General features: G+C 40.2%; 1 long non-coding RNA gene across 1 annotated transcript; it reads left to right on the top strand.

Annotated features, from left to right (window-relative positions):
• The first annotated feature begins 1,531 nt into the window (after window positions 1-1,531).
• On the top strand, window positions 1,532-25,395 carry LOC120323219. Its single transcript, XR_005563490.1, has 2 exons — window positions 1,532-1,604; window positions 24,324-25,395. It is a non-coding gene; the product is annotated as an uncharacterized LOC120323219 (long non-coding RNA).
• The last annotated feature ends 87 nt before the right edge of the window (window positions 25,396-25,482 follow it).

Genomic DNA, 25,482 nt, shown 5'->3' with positions numbered 1-25,482 from the left:
AGGAGACTGTGAGTCACGACGACATCCATGACTATCCTCTTATTCCATGGAAGGAAGTAATGTGCCTTGACCATGAAACAACCAGGAGTAGATTACATCTTTCCTCGTGTCAGCTTAGCCCTGCTGGCTGTTGGGGCAGGCACCGGGGAGGCAAGAGCAGCCTCTCATTTCCCAGCCTTGCTCCTTCCCACCCCTACCTCAGGGAAGCCATTCCTCCCCATGCTGGGACACGCCGTGTGGGCAAACCACATGAGAGGGTTTTGCTCAGCCAGGCAAGGAAGACGATGCTCTGGTTCTCTTCTCCAGTGTGGTGCAGTTACATCACATGGTGAAACATCCATCTCTCCTCCAACAGGCCAGGCATATCTGATCATGAGGATGCTGTGTGTTCTCCATTCCTTGGCATTTGTCCTTGTAATTAGTCTATCTGTTTCTGATTTACTTATTTTCAGGCAGTCTTCTGCACCCTTGCTCCCTCGTTTGGGCACATGGGGCAAACCACAGACTTGCCCTTAAACTACACAGAAAAATAAAATCAGAAACAGACTAACCACAAGAATCAATAGCAAGGGGCAGAAGGCACACAATTGGATACTGGAGCTTCCTTCAGAGATCCATCTGCCTCTAAATGTGATGTAACTAGGCTCACATACCACATCTGCAAAAGGGGGTAACAGATTCCTCTGCGTAACCTGACTGGCAGGGTAAAACTTTGCTGGCTCAGAGAAGCCAAGGCATGTTTAAAAATCATTTCTAAGGAAGAAAAAGAAGTCCGTTTTGTGCTCACAGAGCTAAAGCAATCCCTTTCAAGTCTGACGTGATTCCTGTTAGTGTTATTGTTGCTTCCTAGAATTTAGGCTTGAATTTGGCAGAAGTCAAGAAGCCAAGGCATACACAGAACCATTTGTGAGAATCAGTGTGCCTGTGTGCATGGGCCAATTCTTTCCTGAATAAACACCAGTCACTGGGCTGCTGGGTAAAGTGGCGATATATGATGGCAGTGAGACGTGTAGGCTCACACCCATGAGGAAAGGCTATTTAAGGCAAGTTACCTTTTTCCCTACAAATAAACACAACCAGATAATAAACCACACCTCTCAGTGCCAATAAAATATATGTGTTATATTCCATAACTGTTCCTTGTTTGTCTCCCGAAAGTAACATCATTGCCTGGGAGGTAGTATCAAGCCATTAATCAAAAATAAATGAGCAGTACAGGAAATGAAGGATGTTTATGAGTATAAAATCTTCCTGTGTATCCAGAATACAGGAGCTGCCTGAAAACATTGTGATTAGAGTCAATACACTCGATCCAGCCACACAGACAGTGTGCACAGCTGTCATTCCTATTCTGAACATCCCATTTGATACCCTGGGGTTCTGCAGCCCTTCATCAGGTGAGCGATGTGAGGTTGTTGTTCATGTGATAGATCAGACAGCAGAGAAACACTCCAGACAGAAACCTCTGCTTGTTTCTTACTAGGAAGAATAAATCTTTCCTTCTTTTGGAATCCACAGAAATACAGATGCAAAAGCAGGACATGGATAAATGAGAGAAGACAAGGTATTGCTCCTGCGAGCAGAACATCCTGTCTTCAAAATGGGTGAGTCCTTCCAAACTTCCCAGATATTTCATTGCCATTCAAATAGTTCAATAGGTCTGCCTCCCTCTCCTTCCCGGATACTTTCCAGCATTCTAAGCCATAATAGAAGCAAGTAGAAAATAGAAGTTTGTTTTGAAAAAAGAGATGAGACAAATAAAAGGAAAGAAAAAATAAACAAACAAACAAACCAATCAAAAAAAAAAAAAAAAACCTGAGAATGCCCTAAAATTTCACAGTTAATCTCCTGGACACTGTCACAGAATTTTGCATATCTCCGTGAAGATGTGGTTGATTCTGGTTAATCATTAGCAGAACTTAGGGCAGCTGTATAAACAGCAGATTTCTACACCTACAGGTCTTCATTCATTTCCTCCAGTGAGGTTTTTAATTTGACTGGCAGCTAGCCTATCTGGGCAGCTGATAAGAGAAGAAAAAATCACCCTCCAGTCCTTGCATCGCCACTGCCTTTCCTCTGGTTCTCATCACAGAAGTGTACAAAGAATTAAAGAGCTCCCAATACATTTGTAACCAAATATTTACCCTAAGTGAGGTAGATTATATTTGCTTATTGTACCCATTGCCATCCTGGCATGTGTTCAAGACTGTGTAATTCCTTGGAGTGCTATTGAATAGTTTAAAAAAAAAAAAAAAAGAACTTTGTTTATAACAGACTGTTTGCCAATGAGTGCACATTCGATGTTGTCCAGGGTATAGTACCTCCTGAGCTCACACGCCTGGCGTTTGGGCACTTGGCGTTCTCTCACTTCACAAACAGAGCACTGGGGACAGTCCTGGAACGCGGCCAGTTTACCTTAGTCTGTTGCAGGGTTATTAAGAGTATTTTGAAATTGTCTCAGGCATTTCATGGAGAGAAAACATAATTAAACAATGTTCAGAGGAAACATTCTTTAAGGAAAAAAACCTTCATCTTAATCAGCTTGCTTTTTTGAGAGCATACTTATTTTGAAAACATTTTAAATGGAGACAAATTAAAATATTATTTACAATAAATTATATTTAAATTATTGTTTTCCATAAAGTGAAAACATGGTTCCTTTTAATCCTGTTTTCAACTTTATATAGCATTCATACATTTAACATTTCTCCTACTAAATTGAATATTTTAATGTCATTATAAATTTGGGCTTTCTGGTGTGAGAATGATTTGACACTTACGGAACACTTCCACCATGCCAAATATATTTTCTTCGAATTTTCAATCCCTGAAAAATTCAGCACCTTCACTTTTTTCCCAAGTGCTGGAATTTCCCATAGAATGGAAATTCTGTTTACTGACCAGATCTGCTAAAATTTCTTTCTCTATTAAAAATGAAAAAGGGGGGGGAGGGCGTCACAAATACACAACCGTAAACTTGTCAGAATGTATTTCTTATTGTTGGCTCATATGTTGCCCTCTTTTGGTAGCTTTTGTATTGTACTACACATAAAATATTTAACTGCTGTAGCACTTCAACATCCAAAGGGGACTGTACTGAATGGTAGAACTAAGTAAACGTATGAGGAGAGCAATAGGTTGTGAGTTAGGCACTTAAATAGCTTATGGAGACATCCTGTCAGGAGAAGAAAAGCACTAGGGAATGAATGAGCAGTACAATATAAAACTGGGTTATAAAGGTTAATGAGAAAGAAGAAAAAGGAGAAGGATCTGTAGATACTCGCTCACGTGAATAATTTAATCCCATATCCTGGTTTTGATCTTCTGATGACAAACACGACTTTCAAGTATTTGTTCGATCAAGATTTGTAAAGGGAAGCTCCGCCCTAATCGTCACTCACTTGGTCTTTCTCTGTTACTTATTTCATAATCTACGCAGGGGTCTTATTAAATTCTTATGGATATTGAGTAGTCAATCCCAGAAAAGTGCCTGCTAATTTTCCAAGAATAAATTCCTACCGAAGTTAACACTTTTTTCACTAATAAATTTCTGAATGATAAAATTAAAGATTACGTGTTCTTTTATGCAGTGATTTGTTAATACTAGCTATAAAATCGTGTGATACAGACTGCATTATAAGCCTAGAATAACTATTTAAGCAAACACTGAGGTGTTAATTTTTTCCAGAAGACCGTTTTTTTCCTACTATTTCTGAGTAAAATTTACAAAAAGAAACCACTTCAGTCTGTGACAATGATGAAGAGTTTGAGGAGATGGGTATTCACCTCTACTGACTTTGAAAAAGAATTGAGTACAAACTCCCCCAAAATGCCATTCTTAGAGAACAAACTGCTTGCTAATTCATACAATTCTCAGTTAAAAGCACAATAAATGGTTACATAGAAGAGATATTCCAGCCATATCTGTGTTCCCAGTTCAGCATTTCACAGCCCTATTCTTTAAAGATTAATTTTTCTTGGTTTGAAAATCAGCATCAGGAATTCAGTCTCACAGGAACTCTTTTATGAACAGTCACAGAAATTATTTCAGAGCTCAGAAGGGAACCGTTCCTCCCACCTTGAATTGTGGAGCTTTTGTGGCAACCATATATGATCAGGAAATCTTGGGATAGGAAAGAACTCCCAGCCTTCCAAAGTAAAGACACAAATTCTTCAGTGCTTTGTTCAAATCTATCCTAAAACCCCCAGCAATATGATCTCCCCTTGAAAGACCATGCGACAGCCTTCCCATTTTCACCTTTAAAAGAAATATACTCAAAAGGCATGATTTCATTGCCTTTCTCTCTCTCAATTATATAATGTTTGCTGCTTTAGGATTTTGCACACCTTTGTTCCATGTCTAAGAATATAGCAGCCCAGCCTTATGGAAATAAATGACTGCCTGCTGATTTCAATGCAGCCAATATGCACCTTTCAGTGGCCAAGGGCTCACAGATATGACTTTTTGTCACACGTTTCCTTGCAGGTCTAACCAAATTCCTTCTGCTCCAGGGTAATGAAGTGCTTTAACATGTGCACTGTTTAGCTTGATATGTAGTTCCTTTGTTAAAGCCACCTAGCACGGCAGTAAAGGGAGTTGTAAATCTGCAGCACAGCTCATACACCTAAAGTTAAGTTTATGCTTAATGAGATGTTTGGTTTGAGCCTGACTCTCTCCCCCAAGTGTTTTTTCCAGCCTTTGAATCGTTGTGGGATTTCTTCCAGCTCCTTCCAGTCAGTCAGTGGCTGTCAATATTGAACACAGAGTTGAATGTAATTGCATAGAGTTTTACATGGCCACTATCACCGCCCTGTATTGTGATATGTCTTTATGTGCACAGCCTTTATCATTACATAAATGCATAACTCTCTCCCATCTTGTCCCCTCTCCCCTATACCTTGAAACTGTATCAGCGATAGTGATGGTCATTTCTTTCTTTCTTTCTTTCCTTCTTTCTTTTTTCTTTTTCTTTCTCTTTCTCTTTCTTTCTTTCTTTTTTCCTTCTTTCTTTCTTTCCTTCTTTCCTTCTTGCTTTCTTTCTTGCATTCTTTCTTACACTCTTTCTTACACTCTTTCTTACATTCTTTCTTTCTTCCTTTGAGTTGTTTGGGTGATTTTGTACTCAGCTTTCTAATATCTCCCAGTCCTTTGATATCATTTGTCTTCTGTCTTCTGTTTGCATTCCTACTACTGGTTTAGTATCATCAGCACATTTCACTATTGTGCTGTTTACCTCTACTTTGAGATTACCATAGAGATATTAAATAGAACAATGTCTGTCACAAGTTCCTGCCACGACCCACAATACATTTCTACAAGCTACAACAATTGACCATTGCTCTTTGTTTACATACTTTCTCCCACTTCAGTCTACGCAGCAGTGTTCCCCGCCAAAACAATTGAAGTTCTTTCTCTCAACATGAATACCTGAAACAGTGTCAAGTGACACACGCACTCACCCACATTCCCACCCAGTCTGTGTATCAGCTCACTCACTGAGCATACTACCTTGTTTGCTGAGTGCCAGCTTGGAGCATCCTGACCATAGCCCACAGCCTTGGCCCCCAAATCTGTAATATACAGAATTCATAATGTTTCATATTAACATGAAAGGCACATTTAATATGTTTTATCTTTTACAAGACCATACCACTTGCTGCTCCTGATATTATTTGCCTCAGTGTTTCCTTGGGATTAGTTGGATGACTTAGCTATATGAAATAAACAGAATCTGGCCTAAAATATTTAAAACATTGACCTTGATTTATGACTTTTGAGGTCAGAAAGGACCATTAACTATCCTATCTAACCTCTTCTGTGTCACAGACATTACCCCATTTCCCATATACTGAGCCCAATAATTTCTGCTTGGCTGACACATGTTTTCCAGAAAGGGATTCAGTTTTGATATGTGCACAGTCACTTTCTTGGGCAGTTTGTTTCAGCAGTTCATCACACTTACTGCTACAGATCCAAGCCTCAATGTTTGCTTCAATTTACTTGGCTTACATTTCCAACCACTGATTCTTGTAATACATTAATCTGATGCAAGACGTTTTTTTCTTGTTGTGAAGGTAATTATACAGTGTAATCCAGTCGTCTCATTTTGGTAAGGGAAACAAAACATACTTTCCAATCTACAGGCAGTTCTTACACCTTTTCTCCCGCCCTTTCTCAGATTTCTAGCACCCATTGCGCTGCAACACACTACAGTCATATAGTCAACTTGTATGTCCCTGCTAACCTATTCAAAGAGGACATTATTCCTCTTTCACACCATCAGACTGAGTCCTGTGTCCAATTGCTTTCCCACAATGATACCGAAGACTTTTCAAGCACTGCCCTTGGGATATGATTTCTATTGGATCAATACAGACACCACATGATTTAAAATTCATGTTGTCTGCAGAGGTCCTTCTCACCAAATTTGGGCTGCTCCATCTTCGCAATTTATTTGTAATTCCACCAATTTTAATTTCCTCCCTAATTTACTAAGCATCGTTTTACTAGGGATGTACTTGTCTCCCAACCATTAAGGACAATTCTGTGGCCTGCCAAGCGTAACACCCATTTCTGCAAACTGACTCCAGAGCTTTCATTTGGAGCTGACAGCTGCTTTTTGACATCTATCAGTTAGTCAGTTCTTAATCCACTCGGCAGTCACTCAGTAACTATTGTACAGCACTCACTTTTCCCAAGTGCCTAAACAGAAAAGGCAAACAAGTGTATTTGAATGCTGAAAAAATGGATTTAGAACTTAAATCCTGGAAAGTGTTAAAAAGCCTAATCCCTACTGGAGCCTAAACGCTTATAAGCACGCAGACTTATGTGACTGGTTGTAGGTCCACAGTTATGAAACCTCATGCTTTGTATATTTTTCTGTTGATATTAATTTCTCTTATCTGTGAAAGACAAAACTTAGACTGTTGGATGGACCACATGTTGTCTTTTGTAGTCACATACGCATAGATTTCCTTTTGTTTCTCTGCATCTCCACAGGTAACTATTATTTTTCAAAAATAATTGGCAATGTCCGTGTAAATCTTTTAGATAATACTTGTCATATTATTGGGTGAGGATTATGCAGCTTTAGTGACTTTCATACATATATTCAAATATCCTAAGTATTCCCTCATCTGTTTCTATCAATAGGATTTATTTATTTGTGCCACAGTGTTTCTTTCTTGTTAATTGCTTCAAGTTATTTTATGTAATTAAAGACAGATGGTAAAGCAAAGTTCAGTATCTCATCCATTTGTTAATCGGTGGCTTATGCAGCTCTATAAATGTAGCAGGGATGTTATGATTTTGGTGTTTTGTGTGCTGTGCTTTAAATTAAATACTGGGACCAATTCCTAGTTATGCTGAAGCCAATGACAAAAGCTGCCATTGACCAGGATCTCGCAGTGGGAGACCATGGATGAGGAAAGCTGTGAGCCAGCTCAGTGTGGTGTTTATACTTTACAGAGGCACACAGCTCACCCACTCCTACACCCAGGTCTTACCCTGGACCTTTGCATCAACAGCTTCCACAGATTGTCAGTAGGAAATGAGCATCCAGATCAGGGCATTGATGAAAAGGTTTATGGAAACCCATCACTGGTTTCAGCATTCTTTGGGCTTATGCTATTTTGGGTGATTTTTTTTTTTTTTTTTCCATATGCAAGGGAGCAAAACATCTGTTTTCATTAAGAACATCTTGTACTTCAGATTAGAGGAAATCACCAGAAAAGGAATAACAAACAAAAGTCTCCAGAGGAGAGAGAAGCCTGCCACGTGCTCCCCTGGGCAGCCATCTTGAACTGATCCAGAGCGTTGCCTGTAGCCTGCGAGCAGCGCAGCCGGCCCGGCTTCCTCCCTCCGGCACAGTCCACGCACCGCTCACTCCACACCCAACCTGTTCATGGGCTTCTTTTACCCCGGCTGCTTTTCACCTCCAGATCAATCCGTAGAGTGCTCTCCTCACCCTGCAGGCTGGAACACTCAGTACTGTATTGATGCCCTTATCCTTCCTCTTTCATAAAGAGGAGATTCATCGCATTCTTGCTGGTTTGCCTGTCCATCCGCTGTGCCTCCACACTGGGTGAGTGTATCATTTGCACAGCCACCAGCCGCAGCAATGGGTTTCTAACCAACTTGCTTGCTCCCATCTTTCAGTCCAACAAGCTATTTGGCTTTATCTGTTTTGACTCAGTATGAGCCTGCTCCTATTGTTTCTCGCATTCTTGCATTTCCACCGCAGTATGCAACTGACAGAAAAGCAATTTCTCAATTAGACTACAAGGGGTGTGCTGGGAATCGCAAGTCAGCCGAAGGATTTATGTGCTACACCAAATTATCATAACTGACACAACACTTCCAGCAAGTGAGTTTGGAAATATCAGAATCTCCCCCATCCCCTCGCCACCACCACCACTCCTCCCCCGCCTCCACCCCCCTCTTCCTTCTTTGGGGAGGCCAAATTAGAGAGAATAAGGATTCCTCATCGCTACCATGAGTCATGCTCACATTGAGCACATGGCTGGTGAGGTCAGCGACAAGGGCTACTGGGCTTCAACTATACAAAAAATGGATTTTTCTAAATGCATCACAGACAGAGCAACATGAAAGAAGAAGAGGAATGCAGAAGTCACCGAGGCCCCTAAACCAGAGGTGAAAGGGAAGCACAGACGGACTCATGCTTCTCAGAAGAATGACCAGAGGTCAGTGGCATGGGACGCTTTGCCCTTTTATTCACCTAAGCTTTTGTCCCTTAACATAAGCCTTTATTTCCCTTCCCCCATGACTGTTCACAGAAACAACAAATTCACCTATTTTACTCAGTTTAGGATGGGATTTTTGAAAGCATTAGCACCACTTATTCTCAGGAACACGCAGTGAGGCATATTTGAAAATAACCGAGTAATTTTTGCCAAGCAGGTGTCATGCATAATCCCTATTTAAAATTCAGATATTGAACTTTAAACACATGCTTAAGTCCCAATAAAGACAATGCAATTTAAGCAAAGTGTAATTCAGCATGTGCTTGGTTGACTGCTTGAATCAGATCACATCTGAGGAAGGATTACCCACACCAGCAATTCAGCAGTGGATTGTTAGATGGCACTTAGATTGCTGAATCTACTACAGCAAGTAGTTTTTTTCCTTTGTTTTTACTTTTTCTTTTTTTCATGTAAGTTCCTGGAAAACAAATTTCATCCTTCAGGAAACTGGCTGTATTTGGCACCTATTTGGCACATTTTTACCTACTGAAAAGAAAAGATAGTTGAAAATTCCAAAGTGCTTCAACCACAGAGGAAAAAATCTTCTAATGTTGATGCTGAAACACAACTTTAAGTTTTAATGATTGATACTTTTTTTTCTTTCTCTTTTAATTGTTAAATGCTAAAGCAGCAAGCAAACACACTTTACAGTCTATTGCATCAGGCTCTATTTAGTAGGTTGGCTCCTGCCAACAGCAGGTTCAGAACTGCCAGTTCTAATTAAAAACTTTATTTTAAAGATACATTTCACAGTTTATTCATGGCACCCTGAGAAATTTAAATTGCTGGATTGAGCAAATGGATACAGTTTCTTTTCTACTGATTCCCAAGTAATGGCTTTAATTAATTGTTTCAACAATTCATGATTGATCTACTATTGCTGCTGAAATCAGTTTCTTCTTTTAAACAAATCACCTAGAGTGGACTCCCCAGGTCCTGTCTATGTCTTTGCCTAGGGTCCAGCTGTATTTTATTTTCGTTTGTAATTTTATGTTGCATCAGCCCAAAAATGGAGAAAGATCATTCTCGTCTCAAGAATTTCTGTGACAAATCCTTTTTGTAGTCCCACTTGTAACAGACAGACAATTGCCATCATAAGCTCTGCATAAGTAGCGTTGTGAAATCTGTGATCTATAAGCATATTCCATAGCAAAAAATATTTTGATAACCCATGCTTCTCCCTGCTGTATCTAGCTCTCTGGCTCAGAAAAATACATGAGTGAAGCAGCTTTCTTCCTTCTAGATTTAGTGGGAAAATAGCGCCTTCAAGAGCAAAGTCTTTCCTGAACACCAGATCTGGAAATGCCACATGTATGGGTGGCTAAATTTTGCTTCAGCTTATTTCTCTGCCACCTAAGGCACACACTGAATGGAGTTTTAAAGTAGCAACACGTAGCCCTAACCTTTTGACTCATCTTGTTTTTACAATTATTGATCAAATGCAGAGTATGAATTATACTTCTATAAATAGTACTTGTTATCTTGTATCTTTTATAAGATTTTCAGATTAAAAATCTAGACCATGTGTTCTATTAAGTGATGAAATAATATATCTTTATTTTATTATTTGGTCATCATTAGTTACCATAGAGCATATTACCAGCAGTAAGTCCTCCAAAAAAATTGTATACTGACAGTATCAGATCAGAAAAAAAACTTACAATGCATTAGAGCTCTATCTGCACTCTTACAATGATATAAGCACATCTCAGTCACTTAGTGAAGTGCATTTACCAGCAGGTTCTAAAGCATAGTATATGCTAAAGATTCCTTGAAGAGTTTCAGATTACAGACAGTATCTTCATAAATTTTGTCATTGAGACTCACCCTTGCTTTCTGATCACACAGAAACCTTCTGGTTTTGGTGGCTGAATAACAGCCCTGAGGCAAGTACAACTGTTAACATTTGAAAGTGCTAGCTGGGAAATATTTAATGCATTTTTAGCTACTTGTAACACCATTAAGCTGTTGGGGACAAAAAGAAAAAAAACAACCAAATAAACAAACAAAAATAACAAACAAACAAAAAGAAAAAGCAGTGGATCCTATCTGATGAGCCAGCTCTTCCACAGACCTCCAGCAAACACTCCCCAGGTCTTTGATAATCTACAGACCACAGCTTGAAATCCACTGCAATGTCTGAAATCTCACTCTTAGAGCAGCTGAACATTCTTCACACCTGTATTTTTCTTTTTACAGTAAGAGCTGGATCTGGCTTCAACTGCATGATAAAGAAAGACGTATAATTTTGACTGAGAGACATTTAACTAAACCACCAATATACTCTCTTAATTCAAAGCAGGAATAGGGCAAACATCTCCAAATCCCAAGAATGTATTATATCATCAACTCCTTGTTTTTATGTGGTTCCAAATCATCAAAAAGATTGTGTAAGAGCAGCTGATTCCCAATATAGATATCCTTTTCTTGGGCACTAAGTCATGCCAAGACCCTGGCTGAAATTTTACAAGTGTCTCAGATTGTACTTGAAATAATAGTTATTAGTCATAAGGATTGGCTACCTTTCTTTTCTTTGAAAAGAAGCTATAAATGTATCATCATTTATTCATTTCTGAAATCATCACATTGTTCTCCAAAAGAGTCGGGTTAAATTTACAAAATTTAGGAGCATATGTTGTGGGACATGTGTAGGATGCCCCTACCACTAAACTCTAGTTTAAGAGAATGTGTCCCATCCCAGCTGGGAATTCTGTGGAAAGTATTTTCAGTCAGAAGTAAGCACTCTTTTGCAAATTCGTGAAGGTGGGATTTCCTCCTCATTTATGTAAAGCAGTTTCTATCTTGAATAAAAATAATCTGATAATTACTTCTAGTCTTGCATTGGTGCACCAGTTCTAAGGTCCAGTCATTAAATAGCACTCCAAGTTAATGAGGGCTATATGAACAAGGAGGAAGAAAACTTTCCCTGCCCCAGAGGCTTTGCAATGTAAACTCCTAATTTAAAGTTCATTAATTTTACACATCACCTTACATAACAATCACAATGCCATAAAAGAATGAACACATGCTTGTAATTAAAGCCATGGTAGTCTCATCCCATTGTATGAAAAATAGCTCTATCATAATGGTACTGAGTTCATGCCAGAATAGCAGCTAATCATGGGAGAAAGATGATCTAACACTTACAGAACATGAAAATAGAAATGAAACGTTCTGGTTCCAGCCTATTTTCTCTAGTCTTGTTGGGTGATCTCGTGCGTGCTACTTAAGCTTTCTGTCCTTCAATTTACCCATGTGCAGAACAGCAATAACAGTATTTCTCTGACTCAGAAACATTTTGTAAGAATAAATTCATAAATCATTAAGACTTTTACGTACTCTCAACACAGCACCCATTTTAGACACTTTGAGAAGCACACATGGACTACTGATTTTAGCCCCATAGTGTCTCTAAAAAGTAGAGTTCGGGGAACACATGGTAGGAGCAATAGATCTGTCATGGTCAAATCCTTTCTATCCCTGTGCTATTTGTATTTCACCTTTAATATGCAATAAGGATAAAGTTAATTAAATTAATTTTGTAATTTCTTGGTTTATAACAGTTTAGCAAATATGTGTTTAGAAACTCAGACCAAGATTTTCTATGTAAAACTTGTGGAGTAACTCCTTTGATTCCTAATTTGTATACTGTTTTCATAAGAGATATCAAATCTTTGGAAATCAAAAAGGTCACAATAATACCTTACAAGGAGAGAAATTCTGGTAAATGCTATTGTGGATGACTTTTCATCTTAAAAGAATGCAGGAGTATTGCTCATTAGTCACAGCATCACTGAGTGCTTGTACCTAGCAGGAAATGCCAATACTAGATCATCAAGGTCAGTGGTCCCATTCATTGACAAAACCATTCGTGACATGAGAATGAATGAAGTGTCTTGAAAGTCAGCAGTCTCTGATTCTCTGAGCAAGCTTCACAGTTCAGGACAGAGCCAGTCTATCAGTGGCATACTTTCAGCATGTAATCGTCTGTAAAGTCACGTCCCAATAGAGATAATGAGGTCCCATTCATGATTTGCCAATGAAGTGCAGCAATTTAAGCTTGACTCTCTTCTGCTGGAAAATTAAGCGTTTGAAATTGGGACCTGATCCTACTTTCACTGAAGTCAATGACAAGACACCACCTGATTTCAAGGGCACAGCAGCAGACTTTTTGTAACATTAAATTCACTTATCCTTCTCTCACAGAGTGAAAAGCAGGTCATGGATCTGATGTTTGCAGCAACAATGAGGAGGCTTTAGAAACTAAATGGGATGTAGCTGATTATTTTAGAACAAATTGAACTGAAGTACTAATGGCTTACCAAGCGTTGCACAACCAGCACATGATGATGTCCAGAAATAGTGTAACACCATACTGTGTTCAGTAAAAGGCTGAAGGGCTGAAGGGCTGATACTCCTTTCACTCTCACCAACATAAATCAGGACGCAACCTCACTAAAGTAATTGAATTATTTAAGACTAAAAGTAGTGAGAGGAAAGTTAGACCTGAGAAGGACTGCTCCAAGCAGTGCAAGGGAAGAAGGTGTCACCTGTCCCCAGCACTGTCCATCTGAGTCAAGGGCCACCTCAACCAGCGCTGCTCGCGGAGACCCCAGCCCTGGTGGGACCGCAGCAGCCCTCCTGTCATACAGTCTGTGGTAGCTTTGCTCAGGGCAAAAAAAAAGCTGGGAGTTTTGAGATCAGAGACAAACCGAGCATATTGGACCACCCCAAAGGAAGCCACAGGAAAGATCAGGTACTTGAATTTTACTGTGACACCAACTCACCTCGGTCAGACTCAGGCCAAGGTACAGGGCTGTTCTGAGCCTGTTTGTCTGGCCATAGAGCTAACATGCGGATTGCAATGAATATCCTGGAGATATGGTCTCTTTTTGACACTTGTCCTATCTCCCTGATAAACACAGCTGCCCTCAGCGGAGAGGCATCGACTGCTTCCGCCATCGGCTCCTAATTCCCAGAATTTAGCACAGGGTATTCAGACGAGTTTTTCTCCAATGCTTTAACACAGCTTACTCATATAAATTATTCAGCCTCTGGTGGAAATGCATGTTTCTCAGTCCAGTATTCAGCTCCACTCCTTCTTAGCAATGTCACATTCCCCACTATGACACAGCCAAATGCTCTGTGCACTGCCCTGCTGTATCCCCCTTTTTTGCTCACCCAAGATCCTGACCCTAATTGCAGGGTGCTACCAGGAGTCCCCAGCTTGTCCAGGGGGGAACACACAGCCCCTCATAATGGCCTCCTGCTGTGAGTAGCAGAGGACATACAGTAAGGCTACAGGTGACCATACAAATCCCCTCCAGGACACCATCTGACAGTAAGTCAGGGAACATTGATTTAACACCAGGAACCGAAAACTGACCTATGACCCAGACTCTACAGCTGACAGAGCCATGCCCTAGCCTATTCAATGATTGTTTCTACCTTCTGAACTCAGAGAGACACTGAAAGTATTACTGTACAGCCCTCTTATATCTTTTTACACAAACCCGATATCATGTTCTCAGCCACAGTATTTCAAAAGCAGTAGCATGTTCGGCAGAAGACCCTTAACTCATTCTTCTCTTTATGCACAGCAAACACTTGCACTTCTATAGCTGTGGGCATCCTCTTTTATGTACAAAAGAGCTAAAATTAAGATGAATGGTTCCTGCGCAGAAATTTAGCATTCATTATAATGAAAAACTCTGGCTTGTAAAGTTAAGGGGTCTTTTACATCATGGTTAAACTATTCACGGTGATATATCTTTAAGCAGTATTTTAGCTATTTTATAACTATCTGCAAGTCAGCATCTTACATGGTTCAGAAAAATTAACTAAATTGAAGACTTAAATTAAATCAATGCTCAGCAGAACCGTAGCCTTATTCTTGAATGCCAAGCCACACTACAGAAAACTTTGTTAGAAAGCAAAGAGAATGTTATTTTTCAACTAGAACATGTGTGTGCGTACAAAGGAAAACATTATTCACAGCTGAAGTTATCCATGAAATATGAATACAGAAGATTATAAAAGCTGAAAATCTCATATAGTACTTTAGATTAGGAACAGTAAACTTTATATTTTTCTGTAATACCTTACACCTGAGCAGCTTTAATTACATTACAATAATTAAGACTGTCTGATAACATCAGTGGGATATATGTCTTCATTTACAGATGGGTAAATTAAGACTGAAAGTGATTCTTTGTGCCAATTTGTGCCTCTCCCAATCAATCAAAGAACAAAATAGCCCAGAATTTATGATGTCCTGGCTTCCACTTCACTGGTCAAACTTTTACCAGATCACGTTTCATGCCAGTAGGACCTCATGCTAACAACCTCATTGTATTTGAGGGTGAGACCCAGAGCTTTCAACTCCATTATTGCAGTAACACTTCATCACTTGTATTTCTGCCTATTAGTTTAGCATATATAACTATTTTTATAGTCAAAAAAAATAAGTTTAGGAATTCATATATTTTTAATTATTAATTAAATTGTTTTCCATGCACCTCGTATAAAATACCATTGAAAGTCTTTCTCTCATTTGTCAAAAGTCCCAGTAAATTTATTCCTCTTTTATGTGGTACTGGATTATTTACTCTTCATTTTCCACATGGAACAAGCCCTGACTAGTAACTAGATGGCAGACATGACATGTCCATATCCCAGAAACCTGCTTATTTGACTTTGCAGATCTGTTGAGGGTTTGGCTTTTTTCCTGACCTTGCACATGTGAGCTCCATCTTTCTGCAAATGCATCAGCCAGCCTGCCTGAGCTAGTCACAGGCAGGATTAGTAAAATTAGGCATCTGCAGATGTTAGGCTACCAAAAATGAATACCAGTGCTGTGTTTCAGGGGCTTTCATTTGGTGAAGGACTGTGGGACTTGGCGAGGTGGGGGGAACTGGGATACTCCTGCACGATAGTTTATCTGCATGAAAAGGAATGGCAGGGTTTAGAGGAGTTAGCAGCAGCAAGACTAATGAGAACAGAGCAGCCTGACCCGTGGAAGTATTGAGCAACCACAACTCCCATTTACTTCAGTGCTTTTGTAGATCAGATCCTCAAGGTTGTTTGCTTTTTGGAATAAGCCAGTTGTGGTCTATATTAGCTTGTTCTCTTGGCAATAGTGGTCCATGCCATTTCTTGCTGGCTTTGGCCAGCCCTGACCTGCACAGCTTTTGATCACAGACCACGTGACACAGTTATTTTTAGCATATCAAATTCACAGAGAGGCTAAATGCCCAGTTTTTGCAAAGTGATTGAAATGCTTCTTTCCTCTTGCTCAAAGCATTTGTCTCTCCTGGTCCAGTAAACTGTTCCTTTTGACAAACTACAATTCACCATCTTGCTACTGGGCAGACTGTGCCTGGGAGAAAAGAATCAGATAATAAAAGTATTAGAGTATTTGTTTATTTTATCACTTCATTTATCTTTTCAGTGTTACTGTTCTGTCAAGAAATCAAAAAGTGAAGGGCTACATCACAATTACTCTTCACTTTGACTCACACAAATCAAGGAAGATGGGTCAATGATGGCTGTCATGAGCTGCACCCATTGCCACTGCTGTCCCTTGGAAGGAGTCTTGTTCATTTTTCCTCACTTCCAGCTACTCACCAGGAAAGACCAATAAAGTGAGAATCTTCTGCAGGGTGATCTGCATCAGTAGGAAAGAAAAGAAACTAAGCAACACAATACAGGGTTTTTCTCCTCTGACTTAAAGAATGCTAAGTATTTTTTTCCCCATAGACTACTGCTGCCCTACTTCATTGCCACTGGTTTATCTGTTTCCCTGTGTGAAAAGCTCATCCTGTACTAAACTGAACAGCTGACACATCATTTACTGCACGATTCATATACCCTCCCAAAGAACTTCCTTGCAGGCTTTTGATAAGGTGAGAAAATAACCTGGCTAAAACAGTGTAACTGGATTGATTTAAAAAAAAAAAAAAAAAAAAAAAACCACAAAAACTAGAATTTCCTAAAAGATTTCCTGAAACTCATTGTGATGATTTTAAACTTTTCTTTAAAAAATGAGACACAAAGGGATATACTCAACCAAATCTAATTGCATTGCAACTTGGCTATCCACCTGGGTACAGATGCTTCCTTTTTCTGATTTAGAATATAGATGTAGGCGTGGGGCTGCCACACAACTACTTTATTGAAGAGCTTGTCCACCTCTTTCCATCCCTCTTTACCCATTTTCTACCAATCTATACACTGTCAACTCCTCCCCTGGCCCAGCTCTAAAAACGTAACTCATAAAATATCCTGACTGTCTCCATGGACCTGTACAACAACAAGGAAAACTTGGCTATCATTTGTCACACACATCGAACATAGCTCAGAGCCTCACTAGACCCACATGGGAAGCTTCAAGGGTATTTGTTTGGGATGGGCTGTGAACTTATCTCAACCAAAGGTAACTCCTATTCACTGGCAGATGGAGGAGGTGGTGCCAGTAACATTACTGGGTTCAGAAATACAACACAGCTTGTCATAACAAGTTGCTCTGGCAACATCTGTTAACAGCCCACAGAGCTATGTAGCACTTAAGCCAGATATAGCCATAATGTAGTTTTTTGCACTGAGCTGCAGCTAATTGTACCTTTCCCAGACAATAACATATTATTTGCTCCTCGCCTCAGAAAACCCCACCATTTCTTTCAGGGATCATTTGCATTTCTCTGGTATTAGGTTACAATGCCATGCCAGGTACATCTCAGTAGCAGCCTTTTTGGAGATGTCAAGCTCAGAATTATTCCAAATTCCTTCAGACAATCCTGATGATGCTCAGCCAGCAGCACAGTTTGGTCCAGACATCATTGCTGCTCAGTCAATGGAGCTAGTTGCTTACAGGAACTCCTCCCAGCTTAACCATCACTTCAAACCCTTAACAAGATAGCGTCCAGTTTCATATATTCTGTCCCGTATTGGGACTATAGAAAAATAATTTTGGCTTTTGAGTTCTTAGTTATGACCAGTTTGGTGTCTTGCAGCTACTGATGGATTTGCACAGACCAACCTAGTCTCCTACAAGCAGTGAGGTTGCATCAACATGAATACTCTACCACAAATGTAGTATACAAAGAGGGGTAGATGATAAGGAAGGAGATAAGGACTCCTATTTTCCTGTGTACCATCAGTATCCTGTCACAAGTCACTATTTTTTATACTTTTAGAATTTTACATGTTTAATGCATGAAAGAGGTGAGTACAAAGACGATTTCCAGAGTGAAAATTACTCGAGAATATTTCTTTTGTGATAAAGGAGCCCTTCTGGGTGTCAGCAGAGACAAAAGTCAAAAGAGGTAAATGCATGCAGCAGCTGTGCCATACCCTTCCTCTGGCTTTTGTAAGCCTGGTGGGTTTTTCCACTGAAACAGCAAGGGATTTTCCTATCAGAAGGCAGTTGGTATCAGCATATCTCCCAGTTTATCTAGATGTCGCATCTCTTCCAATTTAAATGCTACATCAGTGGTTATTAAACCTGCATTGCAAAGAAATAAAACTAAGGAAAACATTCTGGAGGGTGCTCTGGATTCCATTAAAGGATTGAATTTCTCACTATATTACACTTTTTCCATATGGCTGAAACATGGAGCTGAATACACTCGTATACTGCTAGTGGTATAATCCCAGATGGTGACAAATGACCTCATTTCAACAGCAACATATAGATCTTTATGACACCAATGCTTAGCCATGCTCTTGGGATATTGTCTCCAAACAATGAATGACTGGCAGATAACATGTTTAACTTCTGCCTTCACTTTTGTATGCAATTTATGGCTAACACTGCAGAGCTACTCGTTTGTTAAGTACTCAGCCTTGTAACAGCGTATAGATGACATGAGATATTCCCTTAGCTGCCAGTGAAGGATCTCCTTTGGTCCGTGAAGGTCAACTGTGGTGCACGCAGTGTGTCACTATCTGTGTGCAAAGATATGCTCTGGCAGGGTAGAAGTGAGCTGATAACGTCTCACCCCTGCTTGGGCCCTTCAGCTGCCTCTTGGGGAAGCGTGAAAGGCTGCCAAGCTCAAGATGTGCTGCATCCTGCAATTTGGCTTTCCAGAGAAGAACAACCCCTCCCCCCAAACTCACCCACGCAGTTCTTTACCCCAAGAAGAGGTCATCACACAAAAAGTAGATAGGAGAGAAAGAGACTGCACACTTGACTATAACTGCAAAAGAGAGAAGTCTGGAGTCCTCTTGAGATGTTGTGTAAAGAGAAAGCAATCTGGGCTGTCTCCATTTTTACAGAAAGACCTCTGTGCTTTTGTGGACTCCACGGCCTGCCAGATGGAGACGGCTCCAAGTAACACTGAGCTCTTATTGCCGCAGAAAACCAAGGAGAACTGTAACCCCAAGAACTGCAGGTGTAGGAGGGAATACTTGCTCAGATGATGATTCATGTCAGCATCTGAATAAATAAGGTCAGACAGCCAGAGATTATTCCAGCGAAGGGGAGTTATTTGTTTGGGGGGCAGAAAGGAGGGGCTCTTTGTTTGTTTCATGTCATTATACTGAAACCCTGGCCTGGTCTGAGTTGTTTGGGTTTTTTTCCCAAGAATTAGTATTCATTTATTTTAATTAAGACTTCAGTTAACAAAACATATAACTGGGTGTAGCCTACCTGAACTGGAACAGCTGAATCAAAAGCAGACATCCTAAGGTTAGCGTACACTGTGTAGTCAGTATAATGCAGCCTTTATAAACGTTTTAATTGTTTTAAAGAAGACGTCTCTACTACAGACCATTAAAAATAAAAAATTACTTGCCTCAAAGGGGTGAGAAAGGATTAATTAGTTAGTGCTCATGCAGAACTATGAAGATACAAATCGTGGGACTCTGTTATTAGTAAGCAGAAGATGCCAACAGGAAGCAGCATTGTTAAGGGCACGAGGACTAACAATGGTTTTGTTCTCACATTTGTAAATGAGTCTTCTGCTATTGAAAGGTGTTGGCCTTTCAGCCTAGGAGGCTGAAATTCTCTTTCTTCACCCAAAAGAGCCTTCATGGGCTGTGCATACTTTCTCACACTCCCTCACTAGTGTTACTCACTCTTAGCTTATAGATGCTAGACAGTAGCCCATTCTCCATAGCCCTTTTATTGCTTGGCCTCTGCTTCAGCTGCCAAGAGGGGTGCCATTTAGACTCATTGTTATGGTAGCTTTTATGATCTAGACACGGTGTCTAGGATCGGAGACTTCCTAGCAATTTTGCATATGCTGCTGCGCTGCCATCAGAAGAGAAGGACTCCTAGTTGCCAAAATTCTGGGCAGAATTCAAAGCAGTGACCTACAGATGAAAGGCGCCCCATCTGGGCCAGCTATGCCATCCAGCCCCTGAATGCCAGCTCTTCACTGAATGAAAGTGTATTGTGATGTGATGCTCAGAAGGGAATAAAAGAAAAAGAACCAGTTTTAAAATATCTGTGGATAACAACTGTCTACAGCTACAGCTACAGACATTCAGACCTTGCTTACATAATATTTCTATCACGCACCATCCTCCCATCCAACTCCCCACCTCATGCCAAGGTGCTGGAGGGAGGTCTTGTTCTTATTTATGCAGCAATGAATACAAAATCAGAAACTTTCCACAGAAAGGTATGGTGCCTTGGCATGCTGGGGAAAATAGTAGAGCAAGAACAGTTTGTAAGTTAGGGGGAAGAGAAGGATTAAAGAAATTGGAATAATGGTATCCAAGTATTTCCTCTAAAAACAGGATGACTGCAGACCTTTAAACCCAAAGCACAGAGAGCAAAATATGCCACAGCAGAGCAAAGCATCTTTTCTCCCTACATTTGATATACTACTCACTTAGACAAGCAAAATCCTTTTTCACCCCATTGTCCTCAAGCTCCTTTTTCACCCCGTTGTCCTCAGCTCGTGCCACACATTTGACTCCTTCCCTCCCTTCTTGCAAACAGAGTACAGATGAGGAAGGTGATTTTGTCACCTGGAGTTAATTTATGCTGTTCACTGTGCTGTGCTGCTGTGCTGGGGTGGAATCTTTTCAGATGTTGGGATGATAGGAGAAAGAACAACGAAGCAGCAGAGTATGTGTGGCGGGTGGCCGAGTCATCCTATCACCACGTATTTGTGTAGTTTCTTTTAGTGCCATCCAATCTTTCCTTCTGTCCCTAAATGGCCTGTGTTGAAAATGTCCCTGCTTACAGTTGCTCAACTGGAATGAGGACAAATTGTTTGCAGTGGCCCCCTTCCAAATGCTTGTGCTGTAACTTTTGTCTTGACTAGTCTCTGGAGATATCTCTAGAGTGAGTTTCCTATGACTCGTTTGCGCTATCCCTAAGTCATGTCAGATTTTCTTCCTCTAGTCTTTCAACTTTGTGGCAAAAATCTTGTTTAAAACACCCTCATCACAGAAAAAGCCAGAGTAGGCAGAGACTTAATGTTGTTATGTCACAAGTTCCGCAATGAATTAAAAGCGAGGGGGTTGGGTCTCAAGGGTGCCTAAGGTTACAAAGTTGTTCTAGCAGACAAGGAGACCCACAAGCAGAAAAGGGGTGGCCACACCAAGCAGCTTTGAGTTACTAAGTCCTGGTAGTGTCAGGAGTGCATTGCCCTCCATACTACTACATCAGCCACTTTTATAGGTAGAAACGCCTGACCTCTTGGCCCTCCAGACTGCTTCAATTCAGCACTGAAGGGATGGTGAAGGTACTCTTGCCCCTCACATTCGCATGTGAATTAGTCCAGGATAACACAGCAGCAAAAAAAAAAAAAAAAAAAAAGGCATTAACACAGCCTGAAGAACTAAGCCAAGAAAGGAAGGGTTTATAGTTCCAAAAACCATTGGATGAAGTTTTGCACGTAGACTCATTAATAGACATTACAGAAGAAAAGGTTCATTCCTCCCCTCTTAGATGCACGACCTGTTAGATATATATGTATCAATAATATTCAAAGGCCATTGTGTGCTTGTTTTTAATGGCTGTTAAATATTAGTTTTTCATCAAAAGTACAATCTGCTTTTAGAAAAGAAATACAGAGTTAATGCTATGAAATGGTCTCTTTCGACACTACTAGGGCAGAAAACCAGGCCTGCATAAAACAGGCTGTCTCTTAACACGCTTTTCAGAAGATGATATGAGCACCCTCAGAGTGAGGGAGAGTGAAGCCTGGAGATGAGACAGCTATGGTTCCTCATGGAGCCTCTGGGTGTATTAGGGCCGTGATGGCGAGCAAATTGGGGGACCATCAGCCCTTCCTGTCCTTTGACTGGAAGTAACCAGCCAGCACAGACCTGTTGCAGGTTCCCTGGGGAGGGACTTTTCCCTGCTAAGCCTTCCCAGGGTCCTCAAATCACAGGGGAGCCCTCCTATGCAACCCCTCTCAAAGCATCTCAGCACCTTTTGCTTTGTGCCATGAGAAATGCAAGTGGGGAGGGAAAAAAGAGCAATGAAGTTTAGTGAAGGCATCTCATGGTTACAGTCATATGTTGTTCACTTTGCATATTGGTTCATGCATCACATTACAATGGCATCTCCTGCTCTATGGCTGTTTTCTAGTCTCTTGATTCAGCAAAGAGGGATAATCTCCACCAGACATATCCCTGTATCTCTGAGATAACATAACCAGCTAGAAGTGGACACAGCACAGCCGGCCAAGGCATTCCAGACACTAGGGGTTGCTCACTGTTATGAGGCTTAGCAAATACAAGGATTATGTATGACTTTGCAATTATTCTGGGGATTTAAAACCTTTGCCACTGACACTCTTTTTTTCTTTTTTTTTTTCTTTTTTTCTTTTTTTTAACAAAACCAGTGTCATACTGTGCCTCTGCCTGCCAGTTAGCCAGACAAATGGTTGCTTGTGCTGCATTGGGATCTCATGAAACCCTAAGACTACTTTGTTTTTCATTAGCACTAGAGGGGAAAAATAAATCGGCTGGGCTCATGGTTTATAATTGCATATGTATTTACCACTTTAAGACCACTATTAGCAATACAAGTTAGCTCACTGCCCTTTATATCATCTCTGCAGTTCCTCTCAGAGCACACATAAGCCGTCTCATTTTTTGTCCATCATGCAGCCAGATTCTAATCTTGGATGTTCTGGAAGCAGTGTGATGTACCTCTAAAAATGATCTGCTCTGCTTGCAAACAGAGTGACCAATATTTGGAGCCATGCCTTGACATTCACCATGTAGTTGGAAGTAGAACCTGTCCAGGCTAATCTTTGGGTCAAATCCAGCTGGTAAATGTATAGCAGAGGAAGTTTTTGTAGAGTTACTCCTGGTTTGCTTTGTTTTCAGCATCTCAAAAGATCCACGGGAAGAGGTCTGCTGATACCAGGAAGGCAGAATCTGCTCTTGGCATGATTGGTTTCTTCCATATAAGTAGTAGGGAAGATGAGGAGCATATTGTCAATAAAATGCAGACGTTATTTACAATTCAACTTCTAAGAGCTGCCATAAAGTAGTGAATAGCAATGATTAAGTCCAAAGCCATTCTACTCTGTTTTGGTTACTACTTTATTCTCCCAGAGCTCACATTTTCAAAGAGACAAAGCAGAGATGCCCAGAGGAGAAGAAGTTTCATTCTAAGAAGCCATAAAAAGAAATGCATGGCCACAGATCGAGGGATAATTTTATGTCTCACATTTTTTCTGACCCTACGAAGAGCAGCTTTAAACTGTTGCTCTCCTCCTCAATTTTAGTGGAGGCTGTGGCAGACACCATAGTTTACAAAATAGAGGGTGGGCATGAATCCTGAAAAAGTAGATCCATAACAAAATCTTGGTCACTGAGGCCAGAAGGACCCCTTGCCTACCCTTCTGTCTGTGGCAGAATTGATCTAATTATTCTATAACTGTTCCTGCAGATGGGTGTCTGGCCTCGAATAACTCCGACAGTGAATGTCCAACGGCTCTTGGCAGCTTGTCCAATTGCCGAACAGTTCTTCTACAGTTTTGCCTAATATTTAACCTAAAACTTCCCTTCTGCTTCAGCCAATTATTATTTGTCCCATCTTTGTTGACTAATGAGAATAATTGATCCTTGTCCTCTTTATAACATTCCTTTATGTTTCCCGTTGTTATGTTCCCCACACTTTACTTTTGCCTTTAGGCTAAAGGTGCCAAGTTATCTTAACCTTTCCTCTTAATCTGAATGCCAGACTTCTTACTATCTTTCTTCCACTCTAAATTCTTCAATTTGTCCACGTTTTTTCATACAGAATTGAATGCAGTTACTCCAGTTATGCTTTAACCAGTGCCAAGCAGAGCGCAATAATTACTTCAGTAACCTTACTGACCTCATCTAATAACAAAGGCAAAATGCAGCATGTAATTAAAATCTAAAAAAATAACTATTTTTAAAAGCTAATTGCCTTAACAATCAGAATATTCTACAGCTCAGAGAACACACACTAAAGAATTTAAAGGTTATTGTTCATTCAAAACATCTTTTTCAATTATATTCCGTATATTGTATTTTGAGCTATGTGCAGTCTTACTCCTATTAGGAATGGTCTGTGCTGCATCTCTCACACTCCCTCCCCATCTTTTTATTTCCTGCAGATTTAACTCCTAAAAGCTCCATGGGGTCCTTTCTACACTGAGGATATTCACTAAGGATTTCCCACTGTGGTGAACACTTCTTCAGCTCCACCAGTATGGCACAGCAGAGAACTCCCACTCATGTTTTTGATCCTTTAGTCTATTACAATGTCTTCCAACTTCGCTAATGTCAGTGGAGCAGAGCCAACAGCGAGGCATTTTTAGAAAGCTTCTTTTACAGGGACAAAGTTTTCATCTCCTTTGCCAAGTCCAGGGTGTCCTACCTTGAATCCCCTTCTCTCTGTTGTCTGGCTGTTCTTTTAAGAGCCCCTCTGTCCTCTTCACATCATCAGCACTGTATGTGCCCATCGTGGTTTGTAACGGTACATACTCCTACCTTTCAGTGGCTGTCTCTTCAGGAATAGAAATCCTTGTCACAACCAGTACAAATGATTCACCATTACTATCAGTCTGCTGACAACAGCCATTCTTGGAAAATGGTTACATGAATTTCTGGAAACCCTAAAAATAAACAAATTTGGCTCCATTAACAGGAATGGTAAATTCAGACTGCAAACCCACTTGACTACGCCAGTGCATTTAATTAAATTGTTTTGCTATTACGCTGATAAGCAGAGATATGACTGTTGCTAGTAGATGTAATAGTTTCTATTCTTGTTGCCTCATAGCACCTTAATTAAATTACAATTGTTCTGTTGGAAAACATGTCTGTGAACACCTCTAGGTAGACAACACAGGAAAATATTCCTAGCAATATAAAAATCAGGAATGTGATATTGCATGGTAGACAGGATAAAAAGGAACTGGGTTAAGATTGCAGTAGGGAAGATTCAGATTTGCTTTAAGAAAAACCCAATTGTGAATCATTGGAATATATAATCTGGATTTTCCCATACTGAATTATCTTCTAGTACAGGTTAAATGAACAGTTGACAGGAACGACACAGGCATAATTGGTCCTGCTTTGTTACACACCGATAACTGAGGTTGAGGACCCTTTCATCTCTTTTTCTGTATGGTTGTGCTTTGCTTTAAATTTCTAAAAAATGAAGTAAATTCCTGCTCTCATTTACATGCATCTGAGCCTCTTATATTCTATAAAGTCTGTAAATTTACAAATGAGATCAGAATTTGGCTTCCTATAAAAACACACTGTAAC

This window comes from Pipra filicauda, unplaced genomic scaffold (genome assembly GCF_003945595.2).
Source record: "Pipra filicauda isolate LSUMZ 115617 unplaced genomic scaffold, ASM394559v2 scaffold212_size3012638_pilon, whole genome shotgun sequence".
In the NCBI taxonomy this organism is placed as follows: Eukaryota; Metazoa; Chordata; class Aves; order Passeriformes; family Pipridae; genus Pipra; species Pipra filicauda.
This window is presented reverse-complemented; position numbering and strand designations above follow the sequence as displayed.